Source organism: Mobula birostris, chromosome 22 (genome assembly GCF_030028105.1).
Source record: "Mobula birostris isolate sMobBir1 chromosome 22, sMobBir1.hap1, whole genome shotgun sequence".
Lineage (NCBI taxonomy): Eukaryota > Metazoa > Chordata > Chondrichthyes > Myliobatiformes > Myliobatidae > Mobula > Mobula birostris.
This window is the reverse complement of record NC_092391.1, coordinates 23,910,105-23,933,043: the sequence shown is the minus strand read 5'-3', so window position 1 is coordinate 23,933,043 and position 22,939 is coordinate 23,910,105. Positions and strand designations below refer to the sequence as shown.

Here is a 22,939-nt window from a genome sequence, read left to right as displayed (position 1 = left end):
GGTCTACGCAGCCTTGGATCACCTGGACAATATTATGTCAGGATGTTGTTTACCGACCACAACTCAATGTTTAACACAATCATTCCTACAGTTCAGATCGAAAAGCTCCAAGACCTTCACGATCTGTGCGGATCAGAAACAACATCTCCACCTCGCTGACAATCAATGCTGTCGCACCTCAGGGCTGTGTGCTTAGCCCACTGCTCTACTCTCTCTACACCCATGACTGTGTGGCTAGGCACAGCTCAAATACCATCTATAACCTGGCACTCAACGTCATTAAGACCAAATATCTGATTGTGAACTTCAGGAAGGGTAAGACGAGGGAACACAAGCCAATCCTCACAGAGGGATCAGGAGTGGAGGGAGTAAGCAATTTCAAGTTCCTGGGTGTCAAGATCTCTGAGGATCTAACCTGGTCCCAACATATTGATGCAGCTATAAAGAAGGCAAGATGGCGACTATGTTTCATTAGGAGTTTGAGGAGATTTGGTTTGTCACCAATGACACTCACTAACTCCTACAGGTGTACCATGGAGAGCATTTTAACGGGCTGCATCGACATCTCGGGGGTGGGACCCGTGGACTACTACACAGGATCGGAATAAGCTGCTGAGAGTTGTAAACTTAGGCAGCTCCATCATGGTACTAGCCTCCAGTATGAATCCAAAGGAGCGGCAGAGACCAATACAGTTTGGCACCAGCGTCGTTGCAGGAATTGCCAGTAAATGTAGGGACTCAGGGACTCGAGCTCCAGACTTTCCCCCTTTCCCCTTGGGGTCTACTCCTGAAGCCTTCCCCCATGAGTACAGCCGCAAGGCAGCGGAGATTTGAGATCAGAGATTTCCTTCTCTCCGATGAGCTGCCAAGCTCCATCTGCCTGAAACAACTGGTTTTAAGGCACCAATAACCCTAAAACTATTTGAAACACACACACCAATGGGAGCATTTAATCGGCAGTGAGCTTATCCCCACTATCTCCCCTCCCCCCTTACCACCACCCGGCTACGACAACCTTATGGAACCTGGACATATTTTTGGGTTTTCCATTTCCATCAATTTATTCCTGTCATTGGTCACCTAACATGTCAATCATCATAGCTTGCCCTTCCAAGCCAATTAGGTTGTCTCTTTGCATCACAAATAGATTATGGTCCAACTACGGAATAGTCTATCTCCCAGGTATCGCTCAGAGTAGTGACCTGGAGAATAATCTTTGGTCCCCAGAGACTCCAGGCCGTCCTGGAGGTTTGGCTGCTGAGGTCTGGGGGGGATGATTCTGCACGGGAGCCAATGACAGAAGTTGAGGGCTTCTTCACTGAGGCTGGTTTCAAAGACCAGTGGGCACAGGCCAAATGCCCAGCCAGTTCAAGATGCTGTGGCGAAGGGGTGGAAGCCTCTGCGCTTGTCAGTACCATCAGCAGGCTCTGTTTACTCTGGCCATTGCCCAGCCAGCATGATACTTGCTTGTAAGTTCGACTTGAGTGACTTTATGAGAGGCAGAGAGGAAATGTTAAACCAGAGGTCAGTGGGAGGATGGGAGGCTGACGTCTGAAATTACAATTCACGTGCCAGCTCCTCTCATCTGCCTGATGTATAATTTAATGGCCACGGGCGGCAGCCTGCACAAGCTTTGAACTCACTCAACCTGCTGTAGTCGTGGGCTCCTGGCAGTCAAACAGGACAGAGGCAGTAAACTGAAAGAGCATTAAAGACGATGGGGAGCATCAACAGTAAGAGCACCGATACTGCAATACCAGGACTGGAGACACTGCCTGCAAGGGTGAACCCTGTTAATTTTATCACTGGAAATATTAATACTGGGTTGGCCTAATTCTGCTCCTATGATGAGAACACTAACAATGCACTGGAGATAACATGGCTGATACTACTCATCCTTCAACATCCATTGAATAAAACTAAACAATGTAATCAATGGGAATATCAACTCTGGGAATATCAACAGGGGAATTTTCCCACTCTGGGTTGCTTTGCTGCCCATGCACCCTACCCATCAGCTCCTAAACCACCTGCAGAGGTCTGATTGTGCTGTCTATCTGCACTCCTGGGATTGTTGGCGATGACAACCTGCTCCAGGAACGATCTGGGCTGCAGCTCCATCTCCTGCTAAAACAGAGGATCACGACCTTTTTATGCCATGGACCAATACCATTAGTCAAGGACCCCAGGTTGGGAAAGGCTTTCTACACTCTTTAAGTATCTCTGACACTCAATAACTTTTATAACCTAAGAGCGTTGAAGTAATTAATTCTTTAAAAAAACTATGAAAATATAAAGTTATCGGAAGTCATGAACACACACGCACCAATAAACGTTAAACAGAATTTAAATACTTTAATAATATTGCCAACCTATCCCATTTCCCCAGCTGAAGAGAATGGGATTTTCAGTCTCAACCCAACTCTGATGGTGAAGAATCAGTGGGACCTGTCCGTCAGTTTGTCTGGGACGCACAGAAATCTGGGACTTGCTTGTGTAGGCAAAGTTAACTATCAAAGAGCAACTAACAGTCCCAGCCAGCAAGATTAGTCTAAAGATTCTATTAAAAGGAACATACAAATCTGGATTCCATAATGGGAGGGAAAAAATATACAAGGAAATATGCAAAACTAAAAGAATAACACCAAAATGGCGGCATCTTTGGAGAGAGAATCAGTCACCATTTCAGATCGAAGGCCCTTCAGACATCTAAAACATTAACTCTGCTTATTTTTGTACAGATGCTGCATGACTTGTTAACTATTTCTAATATTTTTGCATTTTATTCAGATTTCCAGCATTTGTAGTTTTTGTATCTTTGATTTATGGTAAGCCCCAATGAAGCCATTAATAAGGCCCTGTCAGGGTGCTGGAGCAGGGATCCAATCACGGACCCAGTACTGTGCACACAGTGATATTAATTGAGTAACAAATCTCGAGATGCAAACAAAGTCAGCATGAAAGTTCAGGCAGAGATCAAAACATCCAGAGAAATCCAAAAACCAGAATCAGGAAACAGGCAGAGTCAATATTCAGATGGACAGAGTACAGATACAAATGCTGGACAGGCTGAGGAAAATTCACTGGCACAACCTGGCAACAAACAGGTGAAAACACAGGACTGAAACACACTGAGCAATAAACAGAGAGGCAGGTGACAGGTGGAGTACAGGTGGCAGCAATGCAGGTGATAATGAGAGACGGAGTACTCAGTAATACAGGGGCTGGAGTAGGGCAGGAGCGGGGACAGGAGCACATGACTGACAGCCAGGGGGGAAAACACACAAAAAGACAGCATTCAACTGGAGGTACTGACAGGTCCAGGTTGAATATCATGCGCAGCCTGGCTTTGGACGCATTTATGAGAATCTCAAGGTCTAAGATAGATGCAGCTTGGTTCTGGGTCTGGAACTTGTGTTGAGAAGGGGGATGGAACGCAGAATTAACCAACGCTGAGCCTAGGCAGCAGAAACCACGGTGCTGCAGAAATGGAGAGGGGGAGGCACGCATGGGGATGGGCAACTCAGAGGAAAGTTCAAAGTAAATTTATTATCAAAGTACATGTATGTCACCATATACAACCAGCGCCGTTTCACGGCTGCAGTTGCCCTGTGCCTTCACGGTGCTATTCCCTAGACGCAGGTCATCCTAATTTTTTTTTCTAATGGAGATCTGGAGCGATTATAAATAATGGAAAATATTAACTAAAGGAATAGCAACACACATCAAAGTTGCTGGTGAACGCAGCAGGCCAGGCAGCATCTCTAGGAAGAGGTACAGTCGACGTTTCAGGCAGAGACCCTTCGTCAGGACTAACTGAAGGAAGAGATAGTAAGAGATTTGAACTTGCTTGAATTTCCAGCATCTGCAAAATTCCTGTTGTTTAACTAAAGAAATTTTTGGTTTGTCAGAAGTAAAACAAATGTTAATGATGAGAATTACCACAATCCACAGATTAGCCACTAGGTGCCGCCATGGCGCCGTTTGCTGGCTGCAGTTCTCTATATCTCCAGCAGGCGCCGCCCTGACGCCATTTCTTGCTGCAGTTTCCTGTCCCTCCTGCAAGTGCCGCTGGCAGCGTGGTTTCCCAACTGCAGTCCCTCACTTCTCCAGCAGGTGCCGCCCCGCGCCATTCCCCGACTGCAGCTCCCCATGCCTTCAGCAGAAGCAGATTGGTTTAGCTGGGACAAGCTCTCCGCATCGCCTTCAGGTGCTTCCCGGCGCTTTTCCCGGAATGCAGGTCATCCTAATAAAAAAATCTCCTCAGAAATGAACGTAGGAAATAAAACTCCTCAGCAGATTAGTCAGCATCTGTGCAGAGCGAATCAGTTAATGATGGTCCACATTCTACACGTCACAATTCCAGTGTTACTTTCCCTTTCACTGCCCTCATTATCTCTCTACTTGCATTTCTCCAGACAGATCTGCGCTGACTTATAAGCATTTCCCCTAGCACCAGTGTTATTTGTCACCTGGGCGTAATCACGTAATGGCATTCTTATTATTTTTCACCCCTCCTGCTTGCTATAATGTAAAACATGGTTGTTCGTCTGATTTTCCAGTTTCTGATGAAGAGAGGTCATTAACATAAGACATGATCTTTCTTCTTGCATCTCCACAGATGCTGCCTGACCTGCCAAGTATCTCCAATACTTTATGTTTTCGTTGCAGGTCCTCATACTTCTGCCTGTACGCAGTTCAAAGGGGGCTTCTCTGCGCTGTTTCGCGGGGTGCGATAAGCCCAAGGAAAGGGGGTGTTTTGGAATTCACCCTCGGCAACTCGGCCTCCTAAAACAGACAAACGCTCAGCAAACAGCAAAGCTCTCGCCTGATGTGCCAAATGAGGTGCGGGAGGAACCTTAACCTTTACCTCACCTGTATTTTTTAAGCGAACACCCAATTAATGCTAATTGTGGTGTCCTAGTTTTGAGAACGTTATGTCTCACGGTGTCGCTGGGCCGCGCCACTGATGTTTTGTTAGAACGCTTATGAATAAACCTCAGTTGCTGTCTCTACCCTGGAGTCTCTCTTTCCTCCGCGCTAGGGTTCCGACATTGCCAGCGCACATCGTGACAAAAGATGCTCGACAACGCGGTCCCCCACTCTGCGCCGGGTCTCACGACGTAGAGGAGGCCACACTGGGAGTTGTAGATGACACCAATGGATTCACAGTGCGAATCTGCTGCCCCTCCTGAAAGGGCTGTTTGGAGCTCTGACTGGTGCTGAGGAAGGAGAGTAGGGGCAGGTGTGGGATTTCACCTGGGTGCAGGGATCAGTGCCTGGAGTGTGATTGTTAGGGAGGGCTGAACATACAGGCCTTGTGGAGAGAACAGTCCCTGTGGAAAGTGGAGAAGGGTGGGAACACACACCAATCCTCATAGAGGGATCAGAAGTGGAGAGAGTGAGCAGCTTCAAGTTCCTGTGTGTCAAGATCTCTGAAGATCTAACCTGGTCCCAACATATTGATGTAGTTATAAGGAAGGCAAGACAGCGGCTCTACTTTATTTGGAGCTTGAAGAGATTTGGCAAGTCAACAAATACACTCAAAAACTTCTATAGTTGTACCATGGAGAGCATTCTGACAGGCTGCATCACTGTCTGGTACGGAGGGCTACTGCACAAGACTGACAGAAGCTGCAGAGGGTTGTAAATCTAGTCAGCTCCATCTTGGGCACTAGTCTGCAAAGTACCCAGGACATCTTTAGGGAGCGGTGTCTCAGAAAGGCAGCATCCATTATTAAGGACCTCCAGCACCCAGGACATGCCCTTTTCTCACTGTTACCATCAGGTAGGAGGTACAGAAGCCTGAAGGCACACACTCAGCGATTCAGGAACAGCTTCTTCCCCTCTGCCATCCCATTCCTGAATGGACTTTGAAACTTTGGACACTACCTCACTATTTTTAATATACAGTATTTCTGTTTTTGCATGTTTTTTAAATCTATTCAATATGTGTAATTGATTTACTTGTTTATTTATTATTATTATTTATTTAATCTTATTGTTTTTCTCTCTGCTAGATCATGTATTGCATTGAACTGCTGCTGCTAAGTTAACAAGTTTCATGTCACATGCCGGTGAGAATAAACCTGATTCTAATGAGCCTGGTACTGGGATCCCGTTGTAGATGGCAGAAGTTATGGAGAATCGTGTGTTGGCTCGTTGGATGGTTGGTGAGGACAAATAGAATTCTTTCACTGTTTTGTCAGGGATGGGGTGACGGTAACTTGCCTGAAACAGAGTAGATGTGGTTGAGGGCTGCATTGAGAGCAGGGGAGGAAAATCCTCGTTATCTTGGGGCGGTGGGGAGAGAACATCTCTGATGTCCTGAAGTGGAAAGCCTCATCAAGGGAACTGCATTCTTGCACGTGACAGAATGGGAAGAGGTGAAATCAGGATAACTGTGGGAGTCAGTGGGTTTGTAGAAGATGTCAGTAGATAGCCAGGATGCTGTTTATCAACTGCAGCTTTGCATTTAATACGATCATCCCTCAGAAGTCGGTGAGTTAACTGTCCTTGTTGGCTCTCAACACCTCCCTTTGTAACTGGATATGGACTTCTTGACAGAAGGACCACAGTCAGTCCGTGTTGACAGCAACATCTCAAGCTCCATTATGCTGAACACTGGCATGCCCCCACCCCACCCCCAGGGCTGTTTGCTCGGCCCACTGCTGACGCATGACTGTACTGCTAGATCCCGTTCAAACCAAATCAAGATGGTCTCATCAACAATGACAACGAGACGGCTTACAGAGCCGAGATAGAGGGGCCAGCAGAATGTTACAAGCAGGACTTGAGTCTGAACGTGGACAAGACTAAAGAGATGATTGTGGACTTTGGGAAGCTGCAGGTTTACCACCCACTGCTCATAAATGCTTCCTCCATGGTGAGTGTTTGGAGCGCCAAGTTCCTGGGGGGGGGGGCACATAACCAACGATATCAACTAGTCCCTCAAAACCACCTCCTCAGTTGAGAAAGCACAGCAATATCTCCACTTCCTGAGGAGACTGAGGCAAGCAAGGCTCCCTGCCCCCACCGTTCTAACCAATTTCTGCAGGAGCACCTTCAAGAGTGTCCTGACCAGTTGCATCGCCATCTGATAAGGGAATTGCAAGGCATCAGACCACAAGACCCAACAATGGATAGTGAGTTCTACTGAGAGGATCATTGGGGTCTCTCTTCCACCATCCCAGATATTTATCAGGAGTGCTGCATAAACAGGGCCCTTAACATTGACATCCCTCCCATCCATCCACTAACCTCATTGGCCCCTTACCATCGGGCAGGAGGAACCATAGCATTAGGACAAGGGTTGTCAGGGTGGGGAACAGCTTCCTCCCCCTAGACCAGACTGCGGAACTCCCTGCAGCCACCTGGGTCTCACCACTTACGAAGCTCCAGTGGCGTTATGCCATTTACTTTCAGAACCAGAATCCAGTTTAATATCAGTGGCATTTGCCGTGAAATTACTTTCTAATTTGTGTTATAAATGCACCTCATTATTTGTTAATTTATTTGTGGTAATATGATTTTATGTGTTGTGTGTGATGTGCTGTGCGCCTTGGTCTGAAGGAATGTTGCTTCATTTGGTGGTAGACACGTCTACGGTTAAGAGGACAATAAACTTGAACTTCATCGTCTGTCTCCCAAGAGAGGGAGAGAGGTGCTGCAGATAAACCAAGTAGGATGTAATTCTCCATCCCTACGGATGGAAATGGAATGAATTTATAACGGGGGAGTAAGGAGAAAGCAAAGGCATTACACAGATAGATGGATACTTTATTGATCCCAAAGGAAATTACAGTGTCATTGTTACAGATATAAATATACAAATATTAGAAAAGAAATAAGAAAGACAAAAATGTTACCTCAAACAGTCTAACAGGAGGGGGTCATCACTTCCCCGGCTAAAGGTTGACTCATTATAGAGCCTAATGGCCGAGGGTAAGAATGGCCTCATATATCGCTCTTTGGAGTAGCGCAGTTGTCTTAGTCTGTTACTAAAAGTGCTCCTCTGTTCAGCCGAGGTGGCATGCAGAGAGTGAGAGACATTGTCCAGAATTGCCAGGATTTTCCGGAGGGTCCTTTGTTCTACGACAGCCTTCAGTGCATCCAGTTTGACTCCAATAACAGAGTCAGCCTTTCTAATCCATTTATTGAACCTGTTGGTATCACCTGTGTTGATGCAATTGTCTGGGATGTTTCTATTCGCGTCCACGACATCCTGAAGTGGGAAGGAGAACAGCCAGAGGTCTTGGTACATATTGGTATCAACAACATACGTAGGTAGGAAAAGGGAGGAGGTCCTGAATACGGAGTTAGGAAGGAAGTTGAGAAGCAGGACCTCAAAGGTAGTAATCTCGGGATTACTGCCTGTGCCACGCGACAGTGAGTATAGGAATAGGATGAGGTGGAGGATAAATGTGTGACTGAGAGATTGGAGCAGAGGGCAGGGATTCCGATTTCTGGATCATTGGGACCTCTTTTGGGGCAGGTGTGACCTGTACAAAAAAGATGGGTTGCACTTGAATCCCAGGGGGAACAATATCCTGGCAGGGGGGTGGGATTTGCAAAGGCTGTTGGGGTGAGTTTAAACTAGAATTGCTGCGGGGGGGAGGGGGGGAACCGAACTGAAGAGACTGGGGAAGAGGGGGTTCGCTCACAAATAGAGAAAACTTGGAGACCGTGCGAGAGGGAGGACAGGCAGGTGATGGAGAAGGGACGTGCTCAGACCGATGGTTTGAGATGTGTCTATTTTAATGCAGGGAGTATTATGAACAAAGTGGATGAGCTTAGAGCGTGGATCAGTACTTGGAGCTATGATGTTGTGGCCATTACAGAGACTTGGATAGCTCAGGGTCAGGAATGGTTACTTCGAGTGCCAGGCTTTAGATGTTTCAGAAAGGACAGGGAGGGAGGCAAAAGAGGTGGGGGTGTGGCACTGCTGATCAGAGATAGTGTCACGGCTGCAGAAAAGGAGGAAGTCATGGAGGGATTGTCTATGGAGTCTCTGTGGGTGGAAGTTAGGAATAGGAAGTGGTCAATAACTCTACTGGGTGTTTTTTATAGACCACCCAATAGTAACAGGGACATCGAGAAGCAGATAGGGAGACAGATTCTGGAAAGGAGTAATAATAACAGGGTTGTTGTGGTGGGAGATTTTAATTTCCCAAATATTGGTTGGCATCTCCCTGGAGTGAGGGGTTTAGAAGGGGTGGAGTTTGTTAGCTGCGTTCAGGAAGGTTTCTTGACACAGTATGTAAATAAGCCTACAAGAGGAGAGGCTGTACTTGATCTGGTATTGGGAAGTGAACCTGGTCAGGTGTCAGGTCTCTCAGTGGGAGAGCATTTTGGAGATAGTGATCACAATTCTATCTCCTTTACCATAGCATTGGAGAGGGATAGGAACAGACAAGTTAGGAAAGCGTTTAATTGGAGTAAGGGTAAATATGAAGCTATCGGGCAGGAACTTGGAAGCATAAATTGGAAACAGATGTTCTCAGGGAAACGTACGGAGAAATGTGGCAAATGTTCAGGGGATATTTGCATGGAGTTCTGCATTGGTACGTTCTAATGAGGCAGGGAAAAGATGGTAAGGTACTGGAACCATGGTGTATAAAGGCTATTGTAAATCTAGTCAAGAAGGAAAGAAGAGCTTATGAAAGGTTCAGAAAACTAGGTAATGATGGAGATCTAAAAGATTGCAAGGCTAGCAGGAAGGAGCTTAAGAAAGAAATTAGGAGAGCCAGAAGGAGACATGAGAAGGCCTTGGTGGACAGGAGTAAGGAAAACCCGAAGGCATCCTACAAATATGTGAAGAGCAAGAGGATAAGACGTGAGAGAATAGGACCAATCAAGTGTGACAGTGGAAAAGTGTGTATGGAACTGGAGGAGATAGCAGAGGTACTTAATGAATACTTCAGTATTCATTATGGAAAAGGATTTTGGCGATTGTAGGGATGACTTACAGTGGACTGAAAAGCTTGAGCATGTAGATATTAAGAAAGAGGTTGTGCTGGAGTTTTTGGAAAGCACCATGTTGGATAAGTCACCAGGACTGGACGAGATGTACCCCAGGCTACTGCGGGAGGCAAGGGAGGAGATTACTGAGCCTCTGGCGATGATCTTTGCATCATCAATGGGGACAGGAGAGGTTCCGGAGGATTGGAGGGTTGCGGATGTTGTTCCCTTATTCGAGAAAGGGAGTAGAGATAGCCCAGGAAATTATAGACCAGTGAATCTTGCTTCAGTGGTTGGTAAGTTGATGGAGAAGATCCTGAGAGGCAGGATTTATGAACATTTGGAGAGGCATAATATGATTAGGAATAGTCAGCATGGCTTTGTCAAAGGCAGGTCATGCCTTACGAGCCTGACTGAATTTTTTGAGAATGTGACTGAACACATTGATGAAGGTAGAGCCGTAGATGTAGTGTATATGGATTTCAGTAAGGCATTTGATAAGGTACCCCATGCAAGGCTTATTGCGAAAGTAAGGGGGCATGGGATCCAAGGGGGCCTTGCTTTGTGGATCCAGAAATGGCTTGCCCACAGAAGGCAAAGAGTGGTTGTAGATGGTGACCAGTGGTGTACCTCAGGGATCTGTTCTGGGACCCCTACTCTTCATGATTTTTATAAAGGACTTGGATGAGGAAGAGAAAGGATGTGTTAGTAAATTTGCTGATGACACAAAGGTTGTGGGTGTTGTGGATAGTGTGGAGGGCTGTCAGAGGTTACAGCGGGACATTGATAGGATGCAAAACTGGGCTGAGAAGTGGCAGATGGAGTTCAACCCAGATAAATGTGAGGTAGTTCATTTTGGTAGGTCAAATGGAGGCAGATGTGAGAGCACGGAGGAACATCTGGTGAAACTTCTGAAATGCCTGCTTCGCTGCCGCTGCTACTGTGCGATCGAGAATCTCCGGAGGGGAAGGCCCCGATCCTTGGCTTTGCCTGTTGCTTGGCGGCCAGGGACGGGGTCGAATTGCTCGACAGAGATTGTGCTTGGTGCTCGGTGTCAGAGGGCTGGTCGGAGGCTCGAAGTTTTCGGAGGGACTCAGAGTCGGACTGTAGTCGGGTGTTTCCAGGATGCTGCATCGGCAAGTTTGCGGTGCTGGGAGCTCATGGCAGGGAGAGTTTTCTTCCTCTTACCATCTGCGTGAGATGTTGGGGCTATCGGGACTTCGAGATTTTTTTTTAACCATGCCCATGGTCTGCTCTTATCAAATTACGGTATTGCTTTGCACTGTTGTAACTATATGTTATAATTATGAGGTTTTGTCAGTTTTAGTCTTGGTCTGTCCTGTGTTTCTGTGATATCATACCAGAGGAACATTGTATCATTTTTTAATGCATGCATTACTAAATGACAATAAACGAGGACTGAGTGTCCTCATAATCTAATCTAATCTAAAAAATATGATGGCAGAATATAGCATTAATGGTAAGGCTCTTGGCAGTGTGGAGGACCGGAGGGATCTTGGGGTCCGAGTCCATAGGACACTCAAAGCTGCTCCGCAGATTGACTCTGTGGTTAAGAAGGCATACGGTGCATTGGCCTTCATCAATCGTGGGATTGAGTTTAAGAGCCATGAGGTAATGTTGCAGCTATAAAGGACCCTGGTCAGACCTCACTTGGAGTACTGTGCTCAGTTCTGGTCGCCTCACTACAGGAAGGATGTGGAAACCACAGAAAAGGTGCAGAGGAGATTTACAGGGATGTTGCCTGGATTGGGGAGCATGCCTTATGAGAATAGGCTGAGTGAACTTGGCCTTTTGTCCTTGGAGTGATGGAGGATGAGAGGTGACCTGATAGAGACGTACAAGATGAAGACAGGAATTGATTGTGTGGATAGTCAGAGGCTTTTTCCCAGGGCTGAAATGGCTAGCATGAGAGGGCACAGTTTTAAGAAGCTTGAAAGTAGGTACAGAGGAGATGTCAGGGGTAAGTTTTTACACAGAGAGTGGTGAGTGCTGGGAATGGGCTGCTGGTGACGGTGGTGGTGGCAGATACGATAGGGTCTTTTAAGAGACTCCTGGATAGGTACATGCAGCTTAGAAAAGCTCAGATAGAGTAGCTGGGAGCTAGGGGATCTATCAGAGTTCCTTGAGGATGTACCAGGTAGAGTAGATGGGAGCTAGGGGATCTGATGTGTTTGGATTTCCTTTAGCTTATTAATGAAGTCCCATTACTGAACAAAGTGAGACCACGTGACATGTGGTTCACAATGAGGACTGAGTGTTCTCATAATCTAATAATCTAATACCAACACAGGATGAATATTGGTTAATAGGCAGAAAACAAAGAACTGGTAAAAGTGGATCTTCACATGTGACAAGCTGTTAACAACAATCAGTTCTTGGGCTCCAAGTATTCAGAAGTCAATTTGGCTGAAATGTGAATTGTTATGAAGCCTCATGCTCTGATTCCAACACAGGGGCCTATTTTTTCCCACTTCTTACACACTTGAGGAAACTTTCACTTTGATACATAGTTGGACATAGACGTTCCCTTGTTTTAATCCACCCTCACCCACCTTCTCAGCTACTGAAAACTAACTTGTTTTCTCTTGTTCCCAGTTCTGACCGAACGTCTCAGACCTGTCACATTTTAAACACAAGCGATTCTGCAGGTGCTGGAAGTCCAGAGTAACACACATACAAAATGTTGGAGGAACTCAGCAGGCCAGGCGGCGTCTATGGAGAGGAATAAGCATCTGATGTGTTGGGCCATGGCGTTTCATCGGGGCTAGGAAGGAAGGGGGAAGAAGTTAGAATCAGAAGGTGAGAGGAAGGGAAGGAGGACTTTATAGGTGGGAAAGGTTCAGGGCTGTGAAGAAGAAGGCATCTGATAGGAGAGGAGAGTGGAGCATGGGAGGAAGTGGAGTCAGGGGAGCAGCAGAGGGAGGCAGTGGGCAGGAGAGGAGAAAAGGGAAGCCAAAGTGGGGAATGAGAGGAGAGGGAATGGGGAGGGGGATCTCAGAGAAATCAATGTTCGTCCCATCAGTTTCGAGGCAATAGGAGGTGTTTCTCCTCCAATCTGAGTTTGGCCTCATCAGTCGAGGAGCTGATGTGTCAGAATAGGAATGGGGGTTGGACTTTAAATGGCCAGCCACCAGGACATCCTGCTTGTTGTGGGCAGAGCAAAGGAGTTCGATAAAACCGTTCCCTGATCTACATCACTGATGTCGAGGAGCACCAGGAGCAGTGGATACTGTCAATGACCCCGACAGACTCACAGGTACCTCACCCGGACGGGCTGTCCGGGGCCCTGAACGGAGGTGAGGGAGGAGTCGAATGGGCAGGTGTTCCTATTGCAGGGATAGGTGCCGGGAGGAAGATGAGTGGGGAGGGGTGAATGGACAAGTTAGTCACGGAGACAGCAATTCCTGCAGGAAGCTGTGAGTAAGGGGAGTTGTGGAGAACGTTGTGCTGGAAGTGGAGGTTCATGGGGTGGTGGGTAAGACCATAAGGCCATTAGATGTAGGAGCACAATTAGACCATTGGGCCCATCATGCCTGCTCCACCATTTCATACTGGCCAATCCAAATTTTCTCTTGGCCCCAACCTCCTGCCTTCTCCCCGAATCCCTTCATGTCCCAACCAATCAAGAATCTATCAATCTCTACCTTAAATATACATAAAGACATGGTTTCCACAACTGCCTGTGGCAAGGAATTTCACTGATTCACCACTCGCTGGCTAAAGAAATTCCTCCTCATCTCTGTTCTAAGGACTCCCCTCTATTCTGAGGCCGTGTCCTCTGGTCTTAGACCCTCCCACATTGGAAACATCCTCCCCACATCTACTCTATCCAGGCCATTCACCATTTAACATGTTTCAATGAGGTCACCCCTCATTCTTCTGAATTCTAGTGAATACAGGCCCAGAGCCATCAAATGCTCTTCATAAGACAAGTCATCCTATCCTGGAATCATTTTCATGGACCACCTTTGAACCCTCTCCAGTTTCAGCACATCCTTCCTAAGAAAAGGGGCTCAAACCTGCTCACAACACTCCAAGTGAGGTCTCACCAGAGCTTTATAAAGTTCAACATTACATCCTTGCTTTTATATTCTAGTCCTCTTGAAATAAATGCTAACATTGTATTTGTCTTCCTCACCATAGACTCAACTGCAAATTAACCTTTAGGGAATTCTGCACAAGGGCTCCCAAGTCACTTTTGCACCTCACTTTTTTTATTTTTTGTATTCTCTCTCCATTTAGAAAACAAGCAACCCTTTATTTCTTCTACCAAAGTGCACGGCCATGCAATTCCCAACACTGTATTCCATCTGACAGGTCTTTGCCCATTCTCCTAATCTGTCTAAGTCCTTCTGTAGCCTCTCTACTTCCTCAAAACTACCTGCCCCTCAACCTATCTTCATATCGTCTGCAAACTGTGCAACAAAGTAATCAATTCTGTCATCCAAATCATTGACCTATAACATAAAAAGAATCGGTCCCAACACAGACTCCTGTGGAACACCACTAGTCACTAGCTGCCAACCAGAAAAAGCTCCCTTTATTCCCATTCTTTGCCTCCTGCCAATCAGCCACTGCTTTATCCATGCTGGACTCTTTCCTGTAATATCACGGGCCCATAGCTTGTTAAATAGCCTCATGTGTGGCACCTTGTCAAAGGCCTTCTGAAAATCCAAGTAAACAACATCCACTGACTCTCCTTTTTCTAGCAACACACATCAAAGTTGCTGGTGAACGCAGCAGGCCAGGCAGCATCTCTAGGAAGAGGTACAGTCGACGTTTCAGGCCGAGACCCTTCGTCAGGACTAACTGAAGGAAGAGTGAGTAAGGGATTTGAAAGTTGGAGGGGGAGGGGGAGATCCAAAATGATAGGAGAAAACAGGAGGGGGAGGGATGGAGCCAAGAGCTGGACAGGTGATTGGCAAAAGGGGATACGAGAGGATCATGGGACAGGAGGTCCGGAAAGAAAGACAGGGGGGGGGACCCAGAGGATGGGCAAGGGGTATATTCAGAGGGACAGAGGGAGAAAAAGGAGAGTGAGAGAAAGAATGTGTGCATAAAAATGAGTAACAGATGGGGTACGAGGGGGAGGTGGGACCTTAGCGGAAGTTAGAGAAGTTGATGTTCATGCCATTAGGTTGGAGGCTACCCAGACGGAATATAAGGTGTTGTTCCTCCAACCTGAGTGTGGCTTCATCTTTACAGTAGAGGAGGCCGTGGATAGACAGGTCAGAATGGGAATGGGATGTGGAATTAAAATGTGTGGCCACTGGGAGATCCTGCTTTCTCTGGCGGACAGAGCATAGGTGTTCAGCAAAGCTGTCTCCCAGTCTGTGTCGGGTCTCACCAATATATAAAAGGCCACATCGGGAGCACCGGACGCAGTATATCACCCCAGTCGACTCACAGGTGAAGTGTTGCCTCACCTGGAAGGACTGTTTGGGGCCCTGAATGGTGGTAAGGGAGGAAGTGTAAGGACATGTGTAGCACTTGTTCCGCTTACACGGATAAGTGCCAGGAGGGAGATCAGTGGGGAGGGATGGGAGGGACGAATGGACAAGGGAGTCGCGTAGGGAGCGATCCCTGCGGAATGCAGGGGGGGGGAGGGAAAGATGTGCTTAATGGTGGGATCCCGTTGGAGGTGGCGGAAGTTCCGGAGAATAATATGTTGGACCCGGAGGCTGGTGGGGTGGTAGGTGAGGACCAGGGGAACCCTATTCCTAGTGGGGTGGCGGGAGGATGGAGTGAGAGCAGATGTACGTGAAATGGGGGAGATGCGTTTAAGAGCAGAGTTGATAGTGGAGGAAGGGAAGCCCCTTTCTTTAAAAAAGGAAGACATCTCCCTCGTCCTAGAATGAAAAGCCTCATCCTGAGAGCAGATGCGGCAGAGACGGAGGAATTGCGAGAAGGGGATGGCGTTTTTGCAAGAGACAGGGTGAGAAGAGACCCGACGCAAACTGGGAGACCGCTTTGCTGAACATCTACGCTCGGTCTGCTAGAGAAAGCAGGATCTCCCAGTGGCCACACATTTTAATTCCACATCCCATTCCCATTCTGACATGTCTATCCACGGCCTCCTCTACTGTAAAGATGAAGCCACACTCAGGTTGGAGGAACAACACCTTATATTCCGTCTGGGTAGCCTCCAACCTGATGGCATGAACATCGACTTCTCTAACTTCCGCTAAGGCCCCACCTCCCCCTCGTACCCCATCTGTTATTTATTTTTATACACACATTCTTTCTCTCACTCTCCTTTTTCTCCCTCTGTCCCTCTGAATATACCTCTTGCCCATCCTCTGGGTCCTCCCCCCCTTGTCTTTCTTCCCGGACCTCCTGTCCCATGATCCTCTCGTATCCCCTTTTGCCTATCACCTGTCCAGCTCTTGGCTCTATCCCTCCCCCTCCTGTCTTCTCCTATCATTTTGGATCTCCCCCTCCCCCTCCAACTTTCAAATCCCTTACTCACTCTTCCTTCAGTTAGTCCTGACGAAGGGTCTCGGCCTGAAACGTTGACTGCACCTCTTCCTACAGATGCTGCTTGGCCTGCTGCGTTCACCAGCAACTTTGATGTGTGTTGCTTGAATTTCCAGCATCTGCAGAATTCCTGTTATTCTCCTTTTTCTATCCTGTTTGTTATTTCTTCAAAGAATTCCAACAGATTTGTCAGGCAAGATTTTCCCTTGCAGAAACCTTGCTGACTATGGCCTATTTTATCATGTATCTCTGAATACCCTGAGACCTCATCCTTAATAATCGACTCAAACATCTTCCCAACCACTGAGGTCAGACTAACTGGCCTATAGTTTCCTTCCTTCTGTCTCTCTCCCTTCTTGAAGAGTGAAGTGACATTTGCAACTTTCCAGTCTTCTGAACCATTCCAGAATCTAGTGATTCTTGAGAGATGATTACTAATGCCTCCACGATCTTTTCAGCCACCTTCTTCAGAATTCCCAGGTGTGCAACATCTGGTGACTTATCTACCTCTAGAGCTTTCAGTTTCCCAAGAGCCTTCTCTCTAGTTATGGTAACTTCACACGCTTCATGCCCCCTGACTCCTGGAGCTTCTACCATACTGCTAGTGTCTTCCACAGAGCCTGTTGCTACTGTTGCCGAGGTGAGGACAAGTGGAACTCTATCCAGATTAAAGCAGTGGGAAGATGGGTTGAGGATGGATGTCCAGGAATTGGAGAAGATGGGAGTGAGGGCAGCATCAATGGTGGAGGAAGGGAACACCCATTCTTTGAAGAAAGAGACCATCTCTGATGTTCTGGAAAGGAAAGCCTCATTGCGGGGACAGATGCAGCAGAGACAGTGGAGGTAAGGAAATGAAATGGCATTTTCACAGGTGACAAGGTGGGAAGAGGTATAGTCAAGATAGCTGTGAGAGCCAGTAGGTTTATAGGAGATATTGTTAGATAGTTTGTCTCCAGAGATGGAAACACAGATTGGTGGTGGGGGGGGGGGGGTTTGCAGGAAGAGATGTCAGAATGGATGAAGAGAATTCAAGGGCAGGGTGGAAGTCAGAGGTAATGCTGATTAGATCTGGTTCATACCAATATCTCTGGTGCATACAAGGTTGCTTCCAGCACCCACCTTGCATACTCTGACCTCTGATCTGTTACTCCTCTCTAAATGTCGGTGTCCTGGAATATATTTTACTATTTGTTAATTTATTTGTGGCAATATTAATTTATGAGCTGTGTGTGAGCTTTTGCACCCTGGTCCAGAGGTATGTTGTCTTGTTTGGTGATGCACACGTATACGGTTGAATGCCAATAAACTTGAACTTGCAATTGACGAAAATGAGAAGACCTACAGATGCTGGAAATTCAAACAACACACACAAAGTGCCAGAGGAACTCAGCAGGCCAGGCAGCATCTATGGAAAAGAGTGAACAGTCAACGTTTCAAGTCAAGGATTTGAGTCCTGATGAAGGGTCTCAGCCGGAAACATCGACTGTTTGCTCTTTTCCACAGATCCTGCCTGGCCTGCCGAGTTTCTCCAGCACTTTGTTTGTGTGTGTGTGTGTGTGTGTGTGTGTGTGTGTTGTTTGAAATTGACAAGCTCAGTGTGGGTGCATGAAACAGCACCTCAATGTGCTTTCCAGAAGTTATGTCAAGAAAACAGCCTCTCCCACAATGTCGCAAAAACAAAGGCGCTGGTTGTGGATTACAGGAGGGATGGAGACGGGTTAAACCCTATTGACATCAGTGGATTTGGGGTTGAGAGGGTAAACAGCTTCAAGTTCCTCTGCATCTGCATCACCGAGGATCTCACGTGGTCTGTACACACCACCAGTGTGGTGAAAAAGGCACAACAGTGCCTCTTTCACCTCCGACGGTTGAGGAAGTTTGGTAAGGGCCCTCAAATCCTAAGAACTTTCTACAGGGGCACAATTGAGAGCATCCTGACTGGCTGCACCACTGCCTGGTATGGGAACTGTACTTCCCTCAATCGCAGGACTCTGCAGAGAGTGGTGCAGACAGCCCAGCGCATCTGTAGTTGTGAACTTCCCACTATTCAGGACATTTACAAAGACAGATGTGTAAAAAGGGCCCAAAATTGGGGACCTGAGTCATCCCAGCCGCAATCGATTCCAGCTGCTACCATCAGGGAAACGGTACCGCAGCAAAAAACCAGGACCAGTTGGCTCTGGGACAACTTCTTCCACCAAGCCATCAGACTGATTAACTCATACTGATTTGATTGAAGTTCTATGTTAAATTGACTGTTCTATTTATTATAAATTACTATGATTGCACATTTAGACGGAGACGTAACCTAAAGATTTTTACTCCTCAAGTATGTGAAGGATGTAAGAAATAAAGTCAATTCAATACAGACAGTTGGAGAGTGCTACCATTGAAGGCTTGGAACATGGACTGTTCCACATAGCCAACGAAAAGGCTGGCATAGCTGGGGCCTTGGTGGGTGCCCATTAATATAGTTTTGCTTTGGAGAAAGTGGAAAGTTGAGGATGAGAACCAGATGGAGGAGGGGTCTGTAGCCGAGGAAGAAGCGGAGAACTGTAAATCTATAGAGACTGGAATCCAGGGTGAAAATAAGGTGATCAGGGCCAGTGAATTGAAGGTTGTTGACGAGATGGAGAGAAAGTGAAAGCTAGGTGGGAGGAGACTGAACCAACTAACTAATTTTTTTTTACAGATTTTGTCTATTGGCTGCGTGTTTCAAGTTTTTTATTTCAGATTTTCAGTATTTACAGTTTTTTTTTAAGGTTGCTACTCTGTTTTCAGCTGCTAATTAGCCATCTCCGTGTCAATTGCTGCACTGCAAATCCTCGCGTTCAGGCGGGAGACGCCACGGCGCCAGTTCCCCGGCTGCAATTCCCGGGACTGTCGCTAGGTGCCGTGACCGCGACTGCAGTTCCCAGAGCCGCCGCCAGATGTCGCCCGGCACGGAGGCTCAGTCTCTGAGCCCGGTTTCCGAGGCCGGAGTCGATTTCTCTTCAATCCTTTTGCTTAGGCCCTGGATCCTTCTCTATCCGCCTCCATCGGGCTGTCTTTCGGCGCCGATCCCCGTTTCCCGTTGTAGTTAAGGCTGCGGAAGCCCTGGGAACGAGCCGAGGTTGGTGTTTCTGAGGTAAAGCGCTTTTGCTAGGCCGCGATCCGGAGGTTTACTCCCGCTTTGTTCCCGGCGGCATCCCGCCGCCATCTTTTCCTCAAATTCCCACAAAACGGAGCAGGCAGTGCGGGGGGGAGGCGCGGGGACCCTTATCTCCGGGAGTGGAGGCCGGGCCGGCCTGCAGACTCTTCTGCTTGATTTCCTGGGCTGCGCAGAACGGAGGGAGGTTGTCGAGTCCGGGCCGACCCCACCGTCCCGTCCGTGGACCCCCGGGCGGACAGGGCCGGGCCGCTGCTGGCTGGCCTGAGCCTAAAGCGAGTCCCGGGCCCAGGGCATCAGGTGCTGGTTGCGAATTCCGGAGCCGGCTGTACGCTCTTTGTTTGGGGGTGAGGAGATGGAGGGTCCCGGCCTCCCTATCCGCTTGGAACTTGGGTTCACCTCCTTGAGGCCGAGGGGCTCGGTGTCCTCTTGTCCTTCCCCGCCCCCGCAGCCCCGCTGGGTTTGACCGACCGGGGACGGGGGAGACATGAACAGGGCGGGGGTCGGGGTCTGGGATGGTGGGAGGAGGAAAGGAGCGGTGGCAGGTAACAATGACCTGAGTGTGTTTGGCTTACTCTGGATGGCGGGAGGTGACGGTGATGGCGGGGGTGGGGAGGAGAGGGAAGAGGCGAGTGTTTTGTTTACACTGAGAGATCAGGCGCCGTCTGGTTAATCCGTGGAGTGCGGGCGTCTGGTTTAACCTGCATTGGTATGCGGCGGTGTTTGCTACCCTCTCGGTGACCGATGTGGTTGGTTAACCATGTTGTCATCAAGCAAGGCTTGGGGATTTATTCAGTTTACCTTCGATCCAGGAGAAGCCACTTACTGTAAATTTTGGTAGGGATTTGTGTCTCGTTTACCAGCTGAGGATCTCGGGCACTGGATGGTGTTCACTCAGGATGTTAATGCGAGGTGAAGGTGTGCTCGCCTTATACACGACCATGAATCTGGGGGTTTTAAACTCGTCAGGGGCAACCTTATTAATTCTGGAGGCAGGTATCTGTGCTCACTCCCAGAAAGGAATTGTTTGGTGTTCCCTGGATCTAAGATGGGAAACGTCTTGAGTATCTTTTGCTGGAGTGGTATAGTGAGTGTCCTTTCAAAATGATTTATATTGTGTAAATGGTGTACACAACAGGGATAACCTAGTGACTTTTACCCAATGCTGGGGCACTCTGGTGTGTCCACAACTCATCATGTAGTGTACCATTAGTTCAGAATGGGGCAGTGTGGTGTACCCTTGGTGCGTGTGTGACCAGTAATAGAAAATATCTGATTTACTCATCTAATTTGTGTAGCCTTTGATGGTGGTCATCAGGTTTAAGTTCAACATTTTAAAAAAAATCATTACCAAGGTACGTATGCAGTGTGTTACTGTATAGATCATGCAATCAGTTCAAAATTAACGTTATCTGTCCCAGTTCAGGATGTGATGGTTAATATTCTTCTGGAACTTGGTGGTTTGGGACCTGAGATTTCTTTGTCTCCTGCTCAGTGGTGGTAGTGAGAAGAGAGCATTTCCTGCATGGTGGAGGTTTTTGAATGTTTTGCTTTCTTGTGGCACTGTTCCATGTGGATGCACTTGTTGGGGAGGGCTTTGCATAATTTACCACTTCTTATACAAGCCTTTTCCATTCTTGGGCATTGGTGTTTCCATACCACACTGTCATGCACCAGTTAGGATACTTTCCAATATGCTTCTCCAGAAGTTTGTCAAAGTTTTCTTGTGGGCATTCATAATAAATACAAGAAACACAATAGAATCAATGAAAGACCTCAACCAACAGGACAGACAACAACCAATGTGCTTTTTTAAAAAAACAAACTGTAAATACAAAAAGAGAAATAATAAATCGGTAAGCAATAAATGTTGAGAACATGAGGTAAATAGTCCTTGAAAGTGAGTCCGTTGGTTGTGGAAACAGTTCAGAGATGGGACAAGTGGAACTGAATGAAGTTATCCCCTCTGGTTCAAAAGCTTGATGGTTGAGGGGTAACAACTGTTCCTGTATCCGGTGATGTGAGTCCTGAGGCTCCTGTACCTTCTGATGGCAGCAGCAAGAAGAGCGCATGGCCTGGATGCTGGAGGGCCACGATGATGGATGTTGCATTTGCTGTAGATGTGCTGAATGGTAGGGAGGGTTTTACCCATGTTGAACTGGGCCAAATCTTCTACTTTTTGTAGGCTTTTCCGTACTAGAGCATTGGTGTTTTCATACCAGGCCATGACTCAACCAGTCAAGGTACTGTCCACTGCACAAGTTTGTCATGGTTTTAGACTTCAAGCCAAATCTTTGCAAACACCTAAGAAAGAACTGCTGCTGTGCTTTCTTCGTAATGGCACTTGTGTGCTGCACCCAGGACAGATCCTCTGAAATGATAACACCGAGGAATTTAAAGTTGCTGACCACCTCCGCCTCTGATCAACCAAAGAACTCTGGCTCATGGGCCGCCGGTTTTCTCCTCCTGAAGTCAATAATCAGCTCCTTGGTCTTGCTGATAATCAGTGAGAGGCTGTTGTTGTGGCACCATTTTAAATCTCCCTCTGAAATGCTGATCTGTCACCACCTTTGATTCAGCTTCCAACAGTGGTATTGTCAGCAAACTTAAAAATGGCATTGGAGCTGTGCTTAGCCTCACAGTCATAAGTATAAATTGAGTAGAGCAGGGAGCTAAGCCTTGTGATGTACCTGTACTGATGCAGACTGTGGAGGTAACGTTGTTGCCAATCTGAAGTGACTGGAGTCTGCAGGTTGAAATGATCAAGGATCCAGTTGCACTTGGAGGTATTGAGGCCTAGGAATCAAAGGTTCTTGGTTAGCTTTGTGGAGATGATAGCATTGAATGCCGAGCTGTTGTCAATGAAGAGCATCCTGATGTATGCATCCTTGTTGTCCAGATCTTCCATGATTGAGTGAAGAGCCAATGAAATAGCATCAGCTGTTGACCCATTGTGACAGTAGGCAAATTCTCCACCTCCGATCTCCCAGTGATGACTGGCTCATGAACCTACAGTTTCTTTCTCCTGGAGTCAATCAGCTATTTGGTTTTGCTGACATTGAGAGGTTGTTGTGGCAACCCTCAACGTTTTATATTTCCCTCCTATATCAAATCATCACCAACTACAGAAGAATCGTTACCAAATCCTCTCATCTGTGAGGGTGTTTAGTTTACTTTTAGCCTAGGATGGCAAGGATGTAGCAAATGTCCAGGTTTGGGAAGTTATCTGGTCTACCTTCAACCTACAGGCCAAAGGACATCATATTCACCCTTGCCTGAGCATCCATTAGCTCTAGGAGGTTGTGGGGTTCCAAGTATTTCCTTAATCTTGGA

At 47.3% G+C, this 22,939-nt stretch overlaps 1 protein-coding gene across 2 annotated transcripts in view; it reads left to right on the top strand.

Annotated features, from left to right (window-relative positions):
* The first annotated feature begins 19,408 nt into the window (after positions 1-19,408).
* The window catches only part of prrc2b (proline-rich coiled-coil 2B), a 75,021-nt gene continuing 71,490 nt past the window's right edge, over positions 19,409-22,939 (top strand). The window contains exon 1 of one of the 2 annotated variants that reach the window (XM_072240321.1): positions 19,409-19,570. The gene's annotated coding sequence lies outside the window, so the exon portion shown is untranslated. Of the gene's footprint in view, positions 19,586-22,939 lie in introns of both variants that reach the window. The other variant, XM_072240320.1, reaches the window with a different exon arrangement.